At 42.6% G+C, this 22,269-nt stretch overlaps 1 protein-coding gene across 4 annotated transcripts in view; it reads left to right on the forward strand.

Moving 5' to 3' along the window:
* Positions 1 to 22,269, forward strand: part of LOC138566730 (sodium/calcium exchanger 2-like) — a 1,535,489-nt gene that overhangs the window by 578,895 nt on the left and 934,325 nt on the right. Inside the window, exon 1 of one of the 4 annotated variants that reach the window (XM_069644346.1) lies at positions 11,704 to 12,171. The exons of the other annotated variants lie outside the window; for them this stretch is intronic. The gene's annotated coding sequence lies outside the window, so the exon portion shown is untranslated. Of the gene's footprint in view, positions 1 to 11,703; positions 12,172 to 22,269 lie in introns of those variants that run through there. 4 annotated transcript variants of the gene reach the window in all.

Here is a 22,269-nt window from a genome sequence, read left to right on the forward strand (position 1 = left end):
ACATCAAAGCAAAGGGCCTCATTACGAGTTTGGAGGCAGCCATGCCCTTAATAAGGGCATCATGGCTGCCTCCAAACTCGGGTCCGGGTGCGAGTTCCCTGAATGGGGAAATACCAGGCCATTCCGACCATGGAGGGCCCGGTATTTCCCCATTCAGGGAACCCGAACCATCCCTATTCCCATTTGAGCCCCCATAGGGCTCAATGGGAATGGGGAGCATGCTAACAACGGGCCAGTTGTTGGCATGCTGAGCCGCTCGCGGTACCCGCTAAGGACGTCTGGTAAAACCAGGCATCCAGGGCGGGTCCCGCGAGCGGACCTCGTAATAGAGTGGTAAGGGGTTAACAGCTCCGGCCCTTTTACCGGGGCCGTTAACCCCTTACCACCCGCCTCGTAATGAGGCCCAAACTCTCTTCAGGAACACTGCAGATCTATAATTGTTAAACATATGACTCTTGCCTATCTGCAACACTATGCACCTCACAGGATGCCATTGAGATGCTCTGAGACCTGTGTCAGACAGGCTTTTCCTTTTCCTCCTATCTCTACCCCTGGATTCAAAACTCAGAAAGAACAGTCTATATCCTTCCATGGAAATCCCTTTGTGTGCTGTGCACCTCTCATGACCTTTTGTCTGTCTTCCTTATTTTCTTTTAGCATCATCTCTGTTCCATCACTTACAGGCCTCTCGTTTTTCATGTTTTTCTAGGGTAGAATCAATGCATTTTATAGGTACGGATGTCACATCATTTGGCATCTTCTGCTGGGCATGTACAACACTCCTCCACAACAGGATGAAACTAGAGGGTAGTTTAAAGACCCAGTTGAGCAACCCCTCTACAGGGTACTTTCCTTACAAAAACAACAATTCTACTGGGTCTAGTAGTTTCAGAAGAGTCAGAGTCACGCCTTACATGAAAGATACATTTTCATTTCACTCCAACAATCTAAAAGAATTACAATTTAATAGTATGCACAATATCATCACAATTCATTTGACATATTATAAAAAGACAAACAGGAAAGCGATCTACTGCAATGCATCACAGTGCTAATGCTTCACAGTACACTTTGATCAGCTACACATTGCTGTTCATTCTTCCAAAAGCAAATTTGCGCTTTCATACAATTCACACTACATACACCCAACATGTTTCATTCCTCTCTACATTTAAAAAGGAGTCCACGGGAATTTCTTCAGGGGGTTTTGCCGTCTCCTGCTTTCCTTATGGTAACTGCCTGAATATTATTTCTCAGTCCAGCTACACCCAAAATATCTTCCACTCTGTATACATAGGTGTAGTAGGTCCTAGCAGACCCAGTATTCTCTTCTGAGCCAACAGAAACATGTGTATGTATTAATTACTATGTATTCACTTTTTTAAAGTGTCACATTCGATCTATTATTCCTTTTGTCAGTGTACAATTCAAGTTAGTATTCATTTTCAATTTTAAGGTGCTAGTAACTTTGGCATGTGTGCCTTTCTCTGCCTCCATTCATCCACTACTCATCCCTCTAATGTACAACCTTTCTTTATTTGGACTAGTCTTTCTTTTTTTAACTGGGTCTTATGGTGTTACTGATGTGTTTTTAACTCCCTAGTATTCCTAACTATGTTATTTTATTTTGTAATCACTTCACCTTCTTATGATATCTTCAATCTATAGAGATATGTAACAACATTGTCCCCACTGATGTGTGTTATTATCATTGAATGCAAATACTCTATAGGCCTTCAGATGAGTCCCTCATTCTTTTCTCAAATTGATAAGGAGGGTCCTGGGAGTCCCTCTGCCAGACATTAGTCCTGGTTACGAGAGACTTGCCCAGAGTCTTTAGCTCAGTATCTTTAACAGAGAAGAAATATCCCAAACATATCAGTCTTTGTCCTGCCCTGAGGCAGTCCAGCACCGAAACGCTAGGCAATTCTCCTCTGAACAAGAGTACCAACAGCACCCCCAGACACGTGTTTCAGTCTGGTTGGACCTCATCAGTAGGGAGGAGCTGTGCCTCTCTAAGAATAGTGAGCAAGGGGTCCACGTCTGGATTTGCCTAGTAACTTAGGGTGAGACCCAAAGTTACTTAAATATGCAAATTGACAAGGAGGGTCCTGGGAGTCCCTCTGCCAGACATTAGTCCTGGTTATGAGAGTAGGGAGGAGCTGTGCCTAAAGACTCTGGGTAAGGCTCTTGTAACCAGGACTCATGTCTGGCAGAGAGTCTCCCAGGACCCCCCTTGTTATTTGCATATTTCAAGTAACTTTGGGTCTCACCCTAAGTTACTAGGGGAATCCAGACGTGGACCCCTTGCTCACTATTCTTAGAGAGGCACAGCTGCACCCTACTGATGAGGTTCAACTAGACCGAAACACGTGTCTGGGGTTGCTGTTTGTACTCTTGTTCAGAGGAGAATTGCCTAGCATTTCGGTGCTGGACTGCCCCAGGGCAGGACAGCGACTGATATGTTTAGGATATTTCTCCTCTGTGAAAGATAGTGAGCTAAAGACTCTGGGTAAGGCTCTTGTAACCAGGACTCATGTCTGGCAGAGAGTCTCCCAGGACCCCCCCTTGTTAATTGCCTTATTCTTTTCTCTACAGGTCTATCGACGCTTGAGGCAATTTTTTAAATAATAGCTTTTATCTCTGCAGATACTCTGCCATCTTCTTGGTATGTCAGGGGCAGTTCTTCACTTGCTGAATTATCGTTGCCTTTTTTGGTGTAGCGTGATAATGAACTCGAACCTATAAGGCGAGGGATCATATTTACTATACTATTTACCTTATTTTAATTCCTGCTACACGACAAATTGAGTGCTGTAAACATTCTGTGACACTAAAACTCTTACCAGGCATTGCCTTATATCTGCGTTAGGGCTCCTTCTTCATTCAGGAATGGTTAATCGGAGTGCTTGGGTGCAGAATAATCTCGTGCCTGAACATATGGGACAAAGGATCATATTTACTACAGTGTTTTACCTTTGTTTGATTGCTCTATGAACACATGTCTACACCTCTAGTACTGGGGACCGTGTTTGGTTCAGTTTTATTTCTTTTTTTACTGTTAGAAAAATTGGGCACTATTTATGCCCAGTACCACAACTTAAACTCTTACCAGGCAGTCACCTTGTGGCAGCGTCTTCACCCATTTTCCACTATGTAATCTTTCCGCCGTATTTTCTTCTAAATTGTCTTGTCACTTCTTTTGTTTTCATCATGTAGCTGTATGAGTCTACAACAACAAAAACACTGCACCTCACATCAAAAAGTTACTTGAGTGGGTGTACCGCCATTGTCTTTCTCACTATTCTCTATTTTGATAGCGTTAAGTGTTGCCGTGTATGCTTACCAGCTTTCTTTTGTTAAGTTCTCCTTGGATTTCGATCCCTCTGTTCTGTATGCCATGCTCTGCGTTTGACAAACCCCTATCTTTGTTAAACCGGCGTACAAAGGTTAACAGCCCCTGCTGATTGCGTGGTTCAATTGCGATGTAAACTTACTGTGAATGAAGTCGCCAGTCCTATTTTTATGTTTAACGGACTCCGAGTAACATTGATGGATTTCTACTCATGTTGGCACCCGAAGCGTCATATCTTCCACGTTAAGGTAATAATCAGGGTAACATGTAATGCAACCATTGTCTTTCACATTTTACACACAATAATGCCCCTTCATACTGTATTCACATGGAGATGTATTGTCCATTAAGATACAACTTAGTTTAAATCTACTGATAGACCTAAGCAAGGATCTACACTCGGCTCGGAAAATGCTCATGAAAATTACTATTCCATCCATTCAATTAGTTCATTTAAGCCTTTTGACACTTTTTGCCCAATAGATCAACTGTTGTTCTTTTGCTAGCAATGTCCTTGTCATTGTTTGCATAATTTTCTGCTTTTAGTTGGATTAGAACTGTACATTTTATTTGTTCTACCATGTGTTGGGATTCAATCCAATCGACTACTAGGGGTGCATTTTGAACCAGTTTTTTTTTATAAAGCTTTTGTGTTCCGTCCGTTATCCTAATTTTGATTGTCGTCTCAATTAACCCTACATAGAGTTTTTTTTACAAAGGCACCAGATGCCATAGATGACCATTTTTTGAATTACAATTAGTAAAACTGGTCTGTCTCCACAGGTTTGTTAACCCAATATCAACTTCTGAGCTCTTTGTTTTTTGAGGACAGCAGGAGCACATCCTGCAAGGGAAATCGCCCACAACTGACGGAATGCCCCATATGTCAATCAGTGTTTTCTGTCCTGATGTCTTTAAGCTTTTAAGATGATGTCGTTGCATGTGACCTGATTCTTTAAATTCTTGCTCCTCTTGATGGCTATGATTGGTTTGTTAATGGGGCATTTACCTTTCTACATAATCTTCCAATTTTTATTTATAATCTTTTTTATTTGGTTAGACAAACTGCTGAAGGTATTCACAAATAACAATTTCTCCTCTTCCTTTTTGGTTCACCGCATCTCTTTGTATTCCAGTAGGGAATCGCGGTTTTTGTTGTTTGTCCTTTTCAGTGCTTTTGCTATTAATTCTTTAGGGTAACCCCTGCATTGTATTCTATCTCTAAGTTCAGTTGCTTCTTGCTTGAAGTCCTTCCTCCAAGTGCTGTTCCTTTATAAACGTAAACATTGTCCTAATGGCAAGTTGTCCCTCACATGACGTGGATAGACACTGCCAAATGTAGCAATGCATTTCGGTCGGTAGGCTTAAGGAATGGTTTTACAAACAACACTTCCCTTTCTTCGTCAACCAAAATGGTGCTGTCCAGGATGGTTATTCTTACTCAAATTGTAGGTAAATTGTAAGTACCTATCCTGCAAATTAATTCAATCACAGAACTTTCTGGCCTCGATTTCGTATGCTTTCCACACAACCGGAATGCCATCTATATTGCATCTCCAATGCCACACATGCTTTTTAAAAGAATTTCTATCGCTGTATATACTGTTTAATTCAAATGCCTCCATGTATAACTTGGCTACACAAGGCGCCAGGGTGCCCCCATTGCAGTCCTGTGTATCTGCCGGTAAAATGCCCCATTGAAATGGAAGTAATTTTCAGTCAGTGACATTTCTGCACACCAAAGTATGAAGGAGGCTTGTGTTGTAATTCCACTGTGGTCTAGGAACAACCGTTCCTCTAAAATACACAGAGGCTCTTTGAGGGATGCTAGTGTATAAAGCTACCACATGTAATCCTAATAGAAGTTCTCCCTCAGGGTTCAAACTCATTCCTTCTATTTCCTTAATGATCTGTGTGGTATCTCGAACATACAAGGACATCTTTTTGACAATAGGTTGAAGAAAGGCATCCACAAACCTTGAGAAGGGTTCCAAAATTGAATTCACCCAAAATACAATTGAGCAGCCAGGAGGGCCACTATTGATTTGTGGATCTTTGGGAGTGTATAACATTGTACCTCCTCCACCTGTGCCGCAATTTCCAGTAACTCTATGTGGTGGCCTACCTTTGTTTCCTTCATCTGTTCACCTGTCTTGTGCAGCTGCATCCAAGTCCCTGAGAAGAAGACATTGATAGCCGCCACGGTGTGCTCCATCTTATATATTTTTTTGTGGACCACCTTAATGGCAGTCATAATCTTTTCAGGGCTTTGCACTCCATCCTCAGCCACTGTGGCCTGTCCTTGTTGTTTAAATTAATCCTATTTGTTCTGTTTTGATACCTTGCTCAGAATTACAGGGCAGTAAAGCCTAGCTTACAACTTTCAGTGACCAACTGTAAGAACCAGAGTCTCTGCGCAGGGTTACATCAACCACATTTCTTTCCAGTGACATCTGAAGGGACCAGTGTCCGTTGTCCCTTATCATAGGATGAGGTCTGTGCTGGGACTCTGATTAAGCCGTAACTTCCATTTGATGATGTCACAGGTGTGAGTTACTGAAGCTGGCTTGTGCCGACAACTTGTTCGATTTTCCACCTATAGAGGAAGTTCTCTCGCCACCTTTGCTACATCCAGAGGACATGGGCTTTCTAATAGCGTCTCCCCTATTGTATCTCTCCACTAGTTTTAGGGGGATTGCGTCATGCTTCTAGAAAATGCCCTCAAAGCAGACCACTGCTCAGATACACAAAATCAGCAAGCTGCTCACAGTGTCATGGGCAACCGCGTGAAACGCGTTTGCCACACTCTTTGGGCCCGCTGCTCTGTGTTCGGCAAGTGTGCTTGATGGTCTAGTTCTGAACTCAATAGAACGTCCGATTGCATCATGACATCACTGTCATGGCAACCGGCATATCATCCACTCTGACTTGCAGGGCACTGTCTTACATCTTGCCGGTAAGGTTGCTCCGGCACTCTGTGTGAATCTCTTCTCATGCTATTCCTTCCGCGTTGTCTTGTTCACGCTTCTCCCCTCTTTACTGATGTATCTCAGCCTCCCTTGCCTGTGGAAACTACACTCCTTACTCCTTACTCCTAGATTCTGCTCTCCTCAGCACTTACCCGCCTGACTTGGATCCTTTCTGCACTCTTGGACACCACTGCCTTCTGCATAAGAAATACCTCAAGAGCATTCTGGATTTTGAACCGGGGGTTTATTCTGCAGAGATTTCCCCCAATCCTGGGTCTGTGTTTGGGGAAGGTCTTTTTACCTACCTTTGTACTCCTTGGGTGGTAGACTGGCCTCTTCTAGAATCAGACCCTACCTCTTTAAACCACACAATAAATGAAAGACCGGTGTAAGTTGAATATTGTCTGATAAAACTGACAGCTTGCAACGCCACTGTTGCCAAACGGAGATGAACCAAGTTCAGGAACTTGGGGATGCCATTCAAGGCTTAACTGCAGAAGTACAAGCCCACCATATGGAAAATCAAACCCTGCGCCAAGCAGTAACAATCAGGGAAGGTGTACCGATGGATGTACCCACTGGGAGTTCTGGATCAATGAAATGTTACGTCTCTCCATGGAAGTTGAAGGAATTGTTGTATAATTGTATAATGCAGTATGCCTTTTGGCTCCATCAATTCCTTTTGGAGCATTCCAAAGTGGGATACATGGTGACTAACATGGTGGGAAGTGCATTGGCCTGGGTAAACCCCCCTTGTCACATCAAGCAATCCGGCTTTGGATAACTTCAATACCTTTGTGGGCATATTGAGAGAAATGTTCGAGAGACCCAAGACAGCATATGCTGCATAAAAGAATCTTTGACACTAAGCTTCACTATCGACTACAAGAGCGTAAGGCGAAACAAAAGAAACATTGACCTGCTCTTTCAAACACCAGGTTCCTACTGAGGGTGACATACATTCCCTACTGATTGAAGGAGTTGAGAGGGAACGTTTAAGTTCCGATGCCATTGTCAACCAAGCGAAAAAAAAGTCTTGCCTATCAGGAATCACAGTGAACCACTCTCCTTCGACCTTATCAAGACTTTTCATTTTCCAGTCATTTATGAATGTCCTAGTTACGCCAACAAAATCCATACATAAATTGAAGGGCAGGTACGGTTTTCTTAGGATCTGAACTATGTGTTCAACAGTGTTTCCTGGATATAGAAGAACACAAGAAACGAACGCCTGAACATATCACACTGGCCAATAGCAACGTGCTTCTACCTGAATATAAAGCATTGTCTGTTTTTTCCCCCGAGGATCAAGAAGCGCCTTTACCTCCACCTAGGAACGAAGACTGTGTGATCGATCTGATACCAGGTAATGACTTTCTTTTTTCGGACTGATATTTGCATTATGGAAAACAGGAACAAGGGCATTAATAGAGAACTTAGATAATAATCTGAAGAATGGCCTCATAACCAACTCAAGGCACCCAGAGCAGCCTCTCTATTTTTTATGCTCAAAGGGGACACGTCAGAGCTGAGACCTTGTCTAGACTTTCGGGGATTGAACGAGATCACCATAAAGGATAAGTACCTTCTCCCATTGATTAAAGACCTTCTTGAAGCTGGAAGAGGAGCCACGATCTTTTCCAAACTAGGTCTACGCGGGGCCTATCATCTTATCTGCATATGAGCGGAAGACGAAAGGGGGCCCGCATTCCGAACACCTTTTGGTTTAAACGTATATCGGGTGATGCCCGTTTGGCTCGCAAACACTCCACCAGTGTTTCAGCATTTTGTTGATCATATATTCAGTGATTTAGTGTATACCACTGTGATAGTGTACCTGTACACCATTATTTTATTCCGATCCGCCATCAGACTATCATCAGCACATCCAAGAAGTTCTCCAACAACTCCATCTGCACCAATGCAAGGCTAAACTTGAAAAATGTATGCCTAAAAAGGCAGAGGTTATAATGGACTGGGGTCCTGCCACTTCTGTCAGACAAAATCAGCATTTCCTAGGGCTAATCAATTTTTACTGCTAATTCATAGATCACTTTACCCTGCGAGTAAAGCCTTTGACAGTCCTACTGCATATAAATTGCTGCTTTTTGTGGTCTAAAGAAGAGGACAGAGCATTCCAGGATCTAAATAACACCTTCACACAAGCCCTGGTTCTATGTCAACCAGATACCGAGCGACCATTCATCGTGGAGGCAGATGCCTCTTAGATGGCCATTGGAGCAATATTACTTCAACTATAGACGGACGGAATGGAACACCTAATTTCCTATCTCTCTCGGGCCCTCACCAGTAGTGAGAATGTAGAGGAGCAGTGAAATGCCTCTGCAGGAAGTCTCGCCCCCCTACTACCTGTATGCTGGAAGCCTGAAATTGTGCCATGTTTGATGCCAGCAGCTGTGACTATTCCACGTCGAGTCTTTGAGAAAAGTTATCCCCTAAGAAAACCCTATCAGATGTATCTCCGAAGAGATGGCAATCTCTTGCAAGAGATCCCCGAAAAAATATGAAAAAGAGAGAAAGAGAAGTTGGAAACATCACAAGAAATGAGCATGACGCACAGAGAAGATTGGGTGAAGAAGAGAACGTATGGACCTTATAGAAGCTGGTGATGAAGCAAAGAATCGAGTAAACTTTCATGTGCGAAACAAAGATTGCATGTGTGAAGAGCACTGTAGAAAATGCAAATTGTTCGATAATTGTACAGATGCAGCAACACAAGTAGATCAAGCACTCATAGAAGCTGGCTATAAGTAGTGAATAGACCAGGCAAAGCCGCCATTATACAGAAGCTGGACATCAGTGTTACAATTTTAATAAGTTCAGACCATGAAGAGAAGGGCTAAAGACAGTGTTACAGCAAATAATTAGCTGGGAGCATGGAAGAAACAAGAAGGGCTGTCTGGCCTGGGGTCAAGACTGGAGGAAGCCAAGACCGGTTATCTATTGTTTAAGGCAGAGAGCGTGAGAAGCTGATTCATCCCTTGTTAAAGTGCAAAGAAAGAACACCATGAGTTCCAAGTTTATTAATTCAAGACAATTAAATGCTATAAAATGGCCCAAATTGCGGTCTCCTGTCACGTGAGCCAAAGATGGGAATAGAGTTGGGCACACAGTCCAGAACTTTGATAAGCGTGTGCTCATACTCCCTTATATTCCCAGAGACGAGAATACATTGCAAGACCAAGTTCAAAGACACTCTGCATGGCAGAAGGCATGTGTGATGAGAGATGATGGGCTAAATCCACCTCCTGGCACCTGGGTCTGAGCTCACATGCTGCTAAGTGAAGAGAATGTTCCAGAAGGGCATGAGCGTGCCAACCAATCATAGAGGGCCATATAACCAAGGGCCTTATAGTTTGAGACCCAGTGGGGTACCATGTTTCTAATAACTAATGAAGATGACTTGCACTAGGGGTGGGCATGAGCTGTCCACCTGACTGTAGAGACCCAATCACAATCCCAGTCCCTATAGAAAGTATACTTAGATGTTCCCCTTGAGCCAACCACAATCCCCCATGGGTTTTTCTTATTTGCCACGTAGTATGATGTCACATATGACAGTTTTTTGTTGTAAAAGTTGTGTTTTTTATTAAATGCTTTGAGAGAACGCTGTGCGACATCCGTTAATGTTAGTTGTAACTCCTTGTTTTACATAATTGATAATAAAACAGTAAAAGGACTTTGCCTTCTTCCAGAGTTGGTCTGATTATTGGAGTACAGAGTTATTCTGTTTCCCATCCACCTGCATGACACACTACCTAAACAAGGGCCATAAGCTCACGATGAATGATTCCATCCTAGAGAAGGAACTGTTGGCCATCAAACACTCCTGTGTGGAATGGAGACATCTGCGAATGGTAGCCACATTTCACGTAGAGTTTTGAACCAATCACAGAAACCTACACACATTCCAGAAATTAGAGTGACCGAATTACAGGCAAGCTAGATGGACATATTGTTTCGCACAGTTCCACTTTAGGATCACTTACATTCCATACCACACTAACATGGTTAGAGATGCTCTATCTCGCAAGGATGGTTCCAGCAACAACCCCAAAGTGATACTAGAAAAACTGATGGCTGAAAAGACTTTTGTTGTTGTTGTCCATTCATTCTTTCAGTGGGCCTTGTCTGATAGTATGCAAAGCCATGCCTATGTACCCCTTTCTTCTGGATTGCACTTATAGCATGGTTTCCTCGTCAAAAGGTCAAAGAAAGTGTATTGTCCCTCTAACAGAATAAGGAAGCAAGTGTTACAGATGTTTCATGATCACCAAATCCTGGGACAAAGAGGACAATCTAGCATCAAGACAGCTGTCTTTAGGTATTTTTGGTGGCCTAGCTGGCAACAAGATACAGAAGAACACGTCAGGATTTGTGTAATTTGTGCTCCAAACAAGACCCTGCTGCCTTCTCTATAAGAAATGCCTTCAGAGCATTCCAGATTTTGAGCAGGGGGTTTATTACCCAGAGGGGTTCCCCCAATCCTGGGTCTGTGTTTGGGCATGAGTCTCTCATGCCCAGAAACCCAAACCTGACAATTGAAGTGACCTTAAATACAAGCAATCGTTCTTGCTCCTCAGCTCCACCCCCTTTTGGGCCAGTTGAGTACGTGCCCAAATGTCACACCTCTTACATGAACATCAGTGCGACAGCAGGCTGAGGAAAAGAGCACACAAGTGTCTGCCAGTGACAAAGATGGCTGCTGAAGATAACCAGTTGCCAGGCAGAAAAAATGACACAAGACCCCTCTGCAGTCACAGGAATGTAAGCAGGGCAACCACTGGCCTATTCATATAGAACAGCTTCCACACGTGTGCTGTCGACTCAGGATGATTTGCAGGACCCGAGTTATCTACATAGATGCTTTATACGAGATGTTTGCACAGAAAATATAGCACTACTAATGGCGCGTATTAGTGCTATGGCGAACACTGTAGGGTTGAATGGCCTTGCGTCGCACAGGCATATCGGTGAAGGGTTGTGCTTTAGACGTTTTTTCTATTAAAAAAAAGCGAATCAACAGACTGCCAAACATTCACAAGTTAGAACTCCTGAGCTTTCGTTCACTCTCCGGAAACGACATTCTGTTATTATTTAGCGATCTTCAATTTGCATCTAGTGGCCCCGTTGCTGTGCTTTCCCTGTAAATGACCCTGGGCTTTTTTTTTTTTATTGGGGTACTGTCTACAAGAGAGATCCTCTCTTGGGAATGGGAGAACCTGAATGGGCTGACGTCCTTGCCACCCCTGCGTCTGATCCGCCTGCTAATTCCCCATCCTCTGCCTGCCACGGACCAGCCATTTCCATGGCAGCGGCGCGCGGTGCCAGGAGAAGCAGCGGGCGCATGTCTCTTCTTGGGTGGGAGGACTCCGGCGAGCAGGCCTCGCAGGAAGGGGGTCTTGGGGCCCTGGCACCGGACCCGCGGCCAGGCTGTCTCTCTTCCTGGTGCTGTGGCTGACGATCTCAGATTGGGAAGCTGCGAGCCCCACCCGCCCTGAAGCTTGCCTTCTTCCTTCTTGGAGTGGTTCAGCGCGGGGTCTGGGTTAGAATCCACACGACGCGGGCGCGCACGCGCGCACCCTCCTTCGCGGCCGAGGCGTGGGTGCGTATATTAATAGTGCAGGAGCCTGGGAAGCGTCGCTGCTCCAGAGCGCCGCTCGCTGCCGCTCCTCGGAGAGCCACCCACCGAGAGCTCCGCGTGTGAGGGAACGGGGGGCTCAGCGGGGGTTCTTGGGCACCGGGGACGCTTGCTTAGAGGTGACCATCGGGCGAACCATGGGAACCTCAAAGGAATCCCGCGCGCAGCATCTTCTCGCAACCCAGGTGAGAGCCACAGCATGGGCAAGAACGCCAGTGCTCGTTATCTGTTATATTATTTGCATCAGTTCTACAAGGGACTGACTTTATACTTTTATTTTGTATTTTTAGCGATGGTGCTCCATATAACCTTTATATGTGGATGAATGTAACAGATTGTAATTATGGACTGGTACCTACATCCTCTATATAGGAATCCACGTGAGCAGTATTGCACATGTCGGCTTGCAGCTGACACCTCATCGCAGGTTGTTGGGCAATGTGACGTTATTCTGCTTTTATGCTGTGCCAGTTCACCACTTTCCTCGACTTGTGGCTGGAGCTCGGCCCTGTGCCCTGCGGGGCTAGGTTTGCAGCAGGTATAAGCTCATGCTCCCCTAGGGCCGAGGCATTGCATCTCTGCTGGCATTGGCATGACAAGCACAGAAGTGCATGGCAGACCGATCTGATGGCCCATTTGTGTACTCACCAGCGGCAATGGTGCATTGGCAATACCCAATCATACGCCAGACCCCTGACTATGCCATGCTAGTCTTGGGCCATCACCAACCCGAGGTACACAGCAAAGGGTCTTGTAAAAAAAGGGTAGCAGGCGCTCCTCTCCAGAAAGAACACGGCATGATAACCTGTTCTGAGATAAGAGTTTGCAGCGCACACTTTTTGCTCACTGTACCTTCCACAGATGGGAAATACCCATTTGCATATCAGTCTTTGTCCCGCCCACATGGGCAGTCCAGCACAGAAATGCTATGGCAATTCCTCTCTGAACAAGATTACCAACAGAAACCCCATACACGTGTTTCAGCCTTGTTGGGCCTCATCAGTGAGGTGGAGCTGTGCCTCTCTGTGCACAAAAACCCTACTTCATATTACACCTGTTTGTCATCAATTGTTCAGTGTTTACCTTAAAGTCTGTGATTTTCTATAAGACTATTGCTATTTCACCCGTAAATCTTACACTGTCTAGTGGCTCAAATATGGTTTGATCTGAAATTATAGTACAGAACTCACTTAGAATCGATTTGAACTGCCCCGGAATTACTATCTCTATTATGGACACGTTGGTCATATTTACCATTTAAATTTGCTCACCCATATCGATTATCTGTAGTGGAAGGTAGTTTTGCTGTCATTTTCCCACAGCGGTTCATCGTATTTCAAAATACCTGAAATATTATATATATGCCTGCTTATATTTATAGATGTCCATTTGGTGAGGTCCTTAAAATCTACTGAATGTTGTGGATGGATAAACATCCATTGCAACTTACCCGCAAATGCAGTAGCATTGCTGCTATGGAGTATGGTGGGAAGAATTCTTCCTATTGTTTTCACTCGGTAGTTGACTTTGTTTCAAAATATCTGAAAAAAGATATATGTGCTTATGTTGAGAGGTATCCAAAAGTTAAATGCCCTAAAATCTGTTAAATCGTATCGATGGATAACCATCCATTGTAACTCAAATGCAGTGAAGTGGTTTCAATACGGCGGTGGCGGCATTCTGCGCGTGCAGGAGCCTGCCGGCATATTGAAACAGCAAAGTTATATGTATAGCATCACGATTGCGATGATGTCATTGCGTTGTGTCCCCTTGATGTCATTTGTTTACATATGCAGATCGGTTAGAACGTGTTCTCAGTCCATGTCTCTATTAAATGTTACTGATGTTAATATTCAGTCATCTTTATAAATACATGTTCATCCGGCCAGATAAAGTCCGTCCATCAGATCCCGCTGATCTTTGCATGTATGAAATCCTGAATGTCAAGTGTATTTAAACTGCAGCGAGGGCGAGTTAAGTGACATTAAATCCACATTGTATACATAAAACTTGTTATCAAGGAATCCCTTTAACATACTTTTGTGTCAAAGTGTTTAAAAAGCCCAATTAGGGCAACATGTACATACGATGCTTGCTATTATTGAATGTTTGTACAACCTTCATGTGGCAATATGTATTTACACTGAAGTGCCTCAATGTTACGGAGAGCTCTCATTATACATTAAATTCATACCCAAAATTGTATACACAATTGCTAAATCGCATAACCCATAGTTTCTGTCCTAAGTTAAGACACATTACATACAATTTAGAAATGTCATTATTGTGATCATTGGCATAGATAGCCATTCAAATTTCAAAGACATTATATTAGATAACGTAACATGTAGTATCCGTCCAGAATTAAGATCCATTATACAAAGTTTCCAAAAGTCATTATTAAACTCATTGGCCTGGATAGCTAGGAATTCAGAAAAAAATGCATTGCATCATAGAAAGACTTTTTTAAAATTTTTATTCTTTTTATTTTTTTTAGACGTTAGAGGTAGTTAGCTCATGTCTCACATACTACAGTCAGTACACATTAAATCAATGCTGTAGTTAGTACACAATTCATCATTTATTAGTATTCGGTAGTTTTCAAATTATTAGAAAAAAAATACAATTTCAATTTAAAAAAAAATATTTGGTGGGAGGAAACCCTTCCAAATCACGTAGTAAAACAATTGAACACTGTTTAAAAAAACAGACAATTTAGTTTGTGACACTTAGGTTATTATTCAAACTGATATTCAATATCTAGCAGGTTAATCATAGGTGTTGAGATTTCTGCAGGAGTCTAGTTCTACCTTGCCCTGATCTACTGAACCCTATTTCTGGGTGGTTATATTCAGCTAACTAGAGGGTGTTAAACTAGTTAGGAAGGACTCAACATGTTTCGGTTCTCTGATATTTCTAGGAACTTTCTTCAGGAGTGGTGTCACTGTATCTAAATGGTTACAGTAAAAAACAGTAAAATACAGCAATATACAGATTCACATTTGGTATGTTTTAAGTACATATAGCGTTATTCGGTGGTTCCAGTTGGAAATATAAATTCACACACTTGGGAAGTTGATCTGTGGCTGTAGGTGTGAGACAAGAAAAAACAAGAAGAAGAGAATAAGCTATCAATGCTAAATGGGCTTCTTCAAATTACAATTAATTTGTGAGGCAATTCTAGGTTCTATTAATTACCTACTCTTGTCAAAACGAGTAGTCGCTGAGGAGGAGTAATCCTGAATATAGCAGGAAAGTGGTCCTCTTGGTCATTAATGGACTCCAAGTAGAGTTTCAAAAAGACCTGCAGAAATCTCAACACCTATGATTAACCTGCTGGATATTGAATATCAGTTCGAATAATAACTTAAGTGTCACAAACTAAATTGTCTGTTTTTTTAAACAGTGTTCAATTGTTTTACTACGTGATTTGGAAGGGTTTCCTCCCACCAAATATTTTTTTAAAAATTGAAATTGTATTTTTTTTCTAATAATTTGAAAACTACTGAATACTAATAAATGATGAATTGTGTACTAACTACAGCATTGATTTAATGTATACTGACTGTAGTATGTGAGACATGAGCTAACTACCTCTAACGTCTAAAAATCTATCCAACCCAATAAAAGGTAGAGCTACTACTTCGGTAGTAACATTGGGGTTCCCCCCTTTTCTGTGTATTGGATCATAGAAAGACCGGCATATCATCATCTTTGTTCAGACATAGGGTTGTGCTTCTTAATTTACAGATTAACTATGCTTCTTCCCCCCACAGAGTCAATTCTCGAGCTCCTAATCTCTCTTCTTTTCAAATGTGTTTGATTCCAATGAATTTGATCTTGAAATTCATTGGAATCAAACACATTCAGCAAGATTGATCTTAATATTGACTTTTGAAAACTTTGGTGTATAATGGATATACATCCTGGATGAATATTACAAACGTTGAGACCGCTCAGCTGTTTGTTGAGGCCCACCTGGCCTTGCAGGTTGTTTCCCAATTGGAGCCTGTACCGCAGAAGACAATACCAATTGTTTTATTTATTCTCACTCACCCCCACGCCTAGAAAAAGACCTGTGTTGGGTCAAAACATGTGTCGGCTAAACTGTGCATTTAAAAATCACTGTGACATACAACAACAACATTGAGCATCTCAACTTATTACTATAACCCTCAAACAAACAAGCCTTCAGAAAACTGCCAACCAACCCAGCACCGTGGTGACACAGGTTCTCAACCCACCCTGTATAAACCACTAAACGAGATGGAAGGGCGCAACCTCACAAGAACCCAGGCATCGACAGCAGGGTTCCACTTATTGTTTCATTGATCTAGTGCTGTAATCTGCAACTTCTAGTGCCCTACCCTGATATTATATTATACTCTGATATCTGTGAGCATAAACACATATATCTTTTTTCAGATATTTTGAAACACAATCAACTACCGTGTGAAAACAATAGGAAGAATTCTTCCCACCATACTCCATAGCAGCAATTCTACTGCATTTGCTGCTGCTATTGTTAACACAAAACTAGATTACTGCAATAGCTTATTAGTAGGGATCTCTCAGACAAAGCTGCAGGTCACACAAAATGACACAGTGTGGGCAGTCTGTGGTTTGAAGTGCCAATCCCAGGTGTCTGTGGCCCAGAGGAAACTGCATTGGCTTACAGTTGATTCTAGGATCCAGTTTAAAGGCCTAGTTATGGTCTTTGAATGTCTTTGGGATGAAGCAAAAATTGACAGTGTAGAGGTGCACTCTAGATGTAAATGATTTTATCATATTCTCTTGGGTGAATATGTTCAACGTTTTTCAGTATTGTTTAGGTGCCACAGATGCAGATCTTGGGCTACAAGATCGGTTTACACAGAAAAAAGAAAGTGAGTACCACCAACTCAGTGGGACTAGAGATCTGTGCCCACTTTATAGCAAAAACATTGCTGAGTCAGTTTGACTGCAATTCGTAATACAGTGTTTAATAATGTTGACAAAAATAATTAATCTTGTAACTTCACAAATTGTATAATTAACAGTGTTAAGGAAATTGATTCACACTTCTTAGTGAGATATCCTCATCAAATAATACAGCGATTAAAACTTCACACAAATTAACACGTGTTTTCAAATGATTCCAATACTTGAATTCACAGTTCAAAAGATAAGTTATTTTAAATAAGAACAAAATAGTTCAAAGTCCATTAGTGAGATGCATTTAGATATACACGTGGATGACCTGAACTGTACATCTTATCTCTCTACAACGCGTTTCGGGCCTCTGTGCCCTTCATCAGGTATACAAGCCTGAAACGCATCATAGAGAGATAAGATATACAGTTGAGGTCATCCACGCATATATCTAAATGCATGTCACTAATGGACTTTGAACTCTTTTGTTCTTATTTAAAATAACTTATCTTTTGAACTGTGAATTCATCTATTGGAATCATTTGAAAACATGTGTTGATTTGTGTGAAGCTTTAATCACTGTAATATTTGATGAAAATATCTCAGCAGTCTGAATCGATTTCCTTAACACTGTTAATTATACAATTTGAGAAGTTACAAGATTAATTATTTTTATTTTTCTCAACATTGTTTTTCTCAACATTATTAAACAATTAACTGAGTTCTGTACTATCATTTCAGATCCAACCATATTTGAGCCACTAGACAGTGTAACACTTACGGATGAAATAGGAATAACCTTATAGAAAATCACAGACTCTAAGGTAAACACTGAACAATTGATGACAAACAGGAGTAATATGAAGTAGGGTTGGTTTCCTTTGCACAATTGTAATTGAAAAGTATATTATTATTTCAGACTAGAATGACTCAATAGCTTATTTAATGATGCAGACATAGGGCCTGATTCACAAAACATTTTCCTATGGGATTGCACCATTATACAATGCTTCTGTGAATCAGGCCCACAGTAAATATCGTCCAAAGGAGAGCACAGATCACAAGGTAATGGGACCTACAGTTAATGATGATACTGGTTTTAGGAAGGATATAGCAAACACATAAGAGTGTTTTTAAAATGAGCATGGAAGGGTGTGCACGTGTACATTTTCAGGCCACATAATGATCTATCATTCCAGCGGATATAGTGAGACATGCTAAGGAAAGGCTGCAATAAGAAGTCTGTTGTTTTATTAAATGTGATCTTGCTATTAAGACAGGCCTGTTGAGTAAAGAGGCACATGGCGCTTTAAATCCAAATACTAATGATATTTGTGGCTACATTGAGGCATTACTGAATCAGTTACTTTGGTAAATAGGGGTTTTTCTAACTAGACGTACAACTATAGATGGATATAGGTCTAAACAGAGACACTGAAATCTTTCTGATGAATCTAATATGAGTTACTCATCCCGCTCCGTTCTCACCTTTTTCTTTTCCCCATTTTCTGTTTCTTACGGATAGTCACAGAAAGTTTAATCTAATTGCAATCAGTTGTCTGTATCTAAACATGCACTATTACATAAATACTAATGTATATGATATGTGAAGCACACAGTTTATGTCGACTTATGTAACAAATGTGTGTATCTATAGAGCATAGAGGACGCAAATTGCAAATAATGACTTAGGTTATAAGTTTGAGCACTTTGATTGATGTATTGAGCCTAGAGGAAGCTGTTCTTGGCGAAACAATGCACACGTGCGCCAGCTGTTGATTGTTGGCTGTTGGTTTGGATATATTGTTTTTTACGTATATTACGTCCGTGTATAAGGTTCCTCAGCCTGTGAGTATCTCATATGTTTGCACAATAAACACAACACGTATACTCATACCATGAATTTAAGAGCTTGACGATCATAGTCACAGGGCCCATTGCAGGGGGATGGATGCCTTCAGAGTATTTGATAATTTCTGGACTGTGAGTGTTGACAGTTGGCTTTTTTGAACTATTATACTCTTTTTTGAAATATTAGTGTACATAATTATAACACAGTTACCTTCTGACCAATATCCCCTGAACTTCAGCTTTAAAGAAATAATAAATCTGGAAAATATCCTTCTATTTATAAACCAAAAAACATGCAGGCATTAGACGTTGTGTTTAGCAGGTGATGCAAAGCTACAGGAACAAAAGGCAAAAACGAGCTGAGCCCAGTTTAGCCGCGTTCACACTGTATTCCAGTAATTAGTGGATTGACAGTTTATAATTTCTGTTTGAAATTTAGTCATGACAGTGTGGAACAAAATATGTAGAATTGCTTCACCGTTTTAGATAAATAGATATCAAACATTTCTGAATTGCTCTCAGCAAAGCAACATGACAGGTGCAAAAGGCTGCTATAAGGGCCGCACATTACTGCACCTTTTCTATTTGAGTGAGTTGCCCTTCTTTTTGGGAGTACATAGTTGAGAGGAAATTCTAAATCTAAGAAATTAAGGGCCTGATTCACAGAACATTTTCCTGTGGGATTAGGCCATTATAAAACACTTCTGTGAATCAGACCCTAAATGATTCTAGCAACTTCCTCAGCATGGTGAATTCTTTCCCCTTTCCGGTACAAGACATATATTTACCATCCAATCTCTTGGCAGCAGGTGAGACATCCAAAGGACAGATTGAGCAGTGGGATTAAGGCAGTGGTCTTCAAATTTGTTATGCTAAGCCCCCCCCAGGAAAACAAATTCTGCCCCTCCTCCTTTAGTGTCGGTGATTATTTTTTATTTACATGACAAAGAAATTGGGGACAGGGGCTTTCAGTGGGGGCCATCTGCCTGCATAAGTAAATGAAAAAAGAATTGGGTACAGGGGCTTTGAGAGGGGGCCATCTGGTCCCACAAGTGAAATCTTTCCCAAAAAATTAAATCAGGCACCATCATCCGGGGTAGCCTTTCCCCAAATGTGCATTTTAAAAAAAGTAATGAGGGCAGTGGCCTTCAGCAGGGACTACCAGCCCCCGAAAGCATGTTTTGGGCTTAGCGGTGGGGCATAGCGGTGGGCAGTGCCCCCCATGGTGGGATTGGATTGGCGGAAGTGGCAGTGCTGTGACGGTGATGCTGTGACGAATCAACTTCCGGGGCACCAGTGACCCAGGGATCAATATTCGTTTCTAAACCATCAATTAACCCCACACCTCTAGTACACCAGAAGGGATCCAAAAAGATCAGAATACAAGTGAATTATTAAACCTCCTTGTCCAATTTTGGTAACGTGGATGGGACTGCAGGCTTATATCTGCAAGGTCGTGGATCGGTGGTTAGTTGCAACACAGTGAAAATACAATTATTACCCAATGATAAAAGGGACTGTCCAGTCAAGGTTGTATACAAATATCTACTTTATTAATACTACAACAGACAGTTCAACCCCCACTGTATCTACGTGAGGAGGGAGGATAAGCTGTTCAGTGCTCGAGTCCTGAGCACACCCGGCCCTTCCTGTACCAGTGGCCTGGTAAGGGTTTTTGTTCTGCTTGTCTGGGCTCCGAACCCATCTTGGTCCATGAGGCACTCTGCCTCCAAATTTTGAAATTTATGACTTCCACATTTGCGGATTGCAGCTGATTTTGCTAATCTGCACTGAAGTGCTTTATTCGTCTGCCTTGTGTTGCAGTCTCTGTTGCTGCAGCCCTAAGGGCCCTTCCAGCATGGCCACCTTGTTTTCTCTGCACCTTTCTTCCGTGGCCTGAGCCTGCTCCCGCCCCCATTGGCTGATCTTCCCAAAATCAGCCAACCAACATCACTGGGAGACGGCCCTTGTTCTCAATAGCCCACTTCTAAGGCCCCTGTCAGCTTCCCTGCCCGCTTACCAGGACGCTACATGATGCTACTACCACAGCCCGACCCTCCCTGGGGTTGCCAGCTCACTCAGCTATGAAACTGGACTACCGAGACTCTCTTACTTCCCGCTCTATTGGTTAGTTCCCTCCTTCTGCCTACCCTTTCAGTTTCCCTTCTTGGACCTTCACTCTTCCCTCTCCCTGTTCCAACTGGTCTCCCTCTATGCTCTCATCTCAGCACTCACCTATAATCCTACCTCATTTCTTTTACCAATTGGTGCCTTAGCAATTGCCTTGTAAGTCAAATTTGGGCTGTGTTTGGGAAAGTCAAATTTGGGTGTGTTTGGGAAAGTCAAATTTGGGTGTGTTTGGAAAAGTCTCATTCGGGTGGGTCTCTGCAAATCAAATTTGGGCTGTGTTTGACTTTGGTTGGGTCTCTGTAAATCAAATTTGGGCTGTGTTTGGGAAAGTCAAATGTGGGTGTGTTGCTGTAAATCAAATTTGTGTGTGGTTTTCACTTTACTTCAGCCCTCAATTGCAACCTGCTAGCCCAGTGACCGCTCCATACTGCTGCTCTTGTTTATTTCTCTTACTGCCTCCTCGCTCTACCTGCCCATGGCGTTATCCATTTCTCCTATCTACTCCTACTGTTTCTCTATCAACTATCTTTCCCTTCTCACTAAGTCTGATAAGAAGAAATTCAAAAAGCATATCCTGGCTTCCAACCCAGGTCTCCCTATCGCTGATGCCTATTCTAGCGCCTCTGCCAGACAAACCCTCACTGACATCCTCTTTTTCGTTCCCTCACCAGATCTCTGGATCCATCCAATGATCTCTATGCTCTGTCCTGTCTCCTCCTCTCCCATTAATGGTGGCACCCGTTGGCAAGTCCGCAGGTTTCTCTTTGTCACCTCCGGAGTCTTCATTAATGTCTATCTGAATGGCACTGTCATGGTGCTAGGCCCTCAGGCTAATCTCCTCCTCTTTGATAGGCGGTTCCTTTGCCTCATCAACATCCTCTCATCTCCAGCTATCCCCTACTCTCTTCCCCTGTCTTCCTTGCCCTCCTCCACTTCCTCCTTCGCCCCATCTCGAGCTCCTTCCACAGCTCCATAGGGTGTACCTCTGATTTGTACCACTCCCCGGAAGGTCTTTAAGGTGGAAACCTTCTCCATCTTGCCACTCTCAACTCTTGCTCAGCTGTTAAACACTCCTCTGACCTCTTCCACCTCCTAGAAGAACTTGACCTTGATGTCCTCGGCCTCGCTTGACGTGGTTGCTGGCCAGCTCTGTCACGGGGTTTGACACTCTCCTCCCTGACGGCTACAAGATCCTCTCAGCCCCCAGATCCAACTGGCTTGGAGGGGGTGTAGCCCTAATCTTCCCTTAGTGGATTCCTGCCTCTCTAATCCCCCTCAGACTTACTCCTCTTTTGAATGCCTAGTCTGCAGGCTCGCTCTTTCTCTCTCTCTCCTAGCCACTCTCTTATTGTTGCTACTGTCTACCGGCCCCCTGGTCAAATCACCTCTTT

Source organism: Ambystoma mexicanum, chromosome 2p (assembly GCF_040938575.1).
Source record: "Ambystoma mexicanum isolate Mex_15411 chromosome 2p, UKY_AmexF1_1, whole genome shotgun sequence".
Lineage (NCBI taxonomy): Eukaryota > Metazoa > Chordata > Amphibia > Caudata > Ambystomatidae > Ambystoma > Ambystoma mexicanum.